Source organism: Morone saxatilis, unplaced genomic scaffold, assembly GCF_004916995.1.
Source record: "Morone saxatilis isolate NCDOM2014 unplaced genomic scaffold, NCSU_SB_2.0 Contig16, whole genome shotgun sequence".
NCBI classification, from domain to species: domain Eukaryota; kingdom Metazoa; phylum Chordata; class Actinopteri; family Moronidae; genus Morone; species Morone saxatilis.
The window spans coordinates 24,161,175-24,161,594 of NW_023339718.1; the positions used below are offsets into that span (position 1 = coordinate 24,161,175).

Genomic DNA, 420 nt, shown 5'->3' on the forward strand with positions numbered 1-420 from the left:
GACAGTTCAACTGTATGAAAGAAATATACCATCCACTATTATATCCACTTTTATCATCAATTGTTAAATCTACTTTAAAATACATTCAAATGAGCAGATTTGGAACATGACTGATGCTGTCACTGAAGGGGTGCTTGAAAGCCATCTGATATAAAAAGGTAACTGGTGTTGATGATTGAGACAAAATTAAATATGTTGAAACTGTTAACTATTTACAATTAGCAATGACTTGAAAATGTGGACTGTTCTGGCCCTCTACCAGCAACAACATCATCTGTCGTCTACGTGGATACAATGAACTTGGACAGTGTGTGACTGCTTGAGTAAAAACAGAAGGCCCACAGAAGTGAGACCAGCATCTGTCCCACACAGACGACTAAACCAGAACATGACGGACAGTTCAACTGTAGACCTGCAGCC

At 39.0% G+C, this 420-nt stretch overlaps 1 protein-coding gene across 2 annotated transcripts in view; it reads right to left on the reverse strand.

Annotated features, from left to right (window-relative positions):
- The window catches only part of rab35b (RAB35, member RAS oncogene family b), an 8,825-nt gene that overhangs the window by 2,208 nt on the left and 6,197 nt on the right, over positions 1-420 (reverse strand). The gene's annotated exons all lie outside the window — the stretch shown is intronic.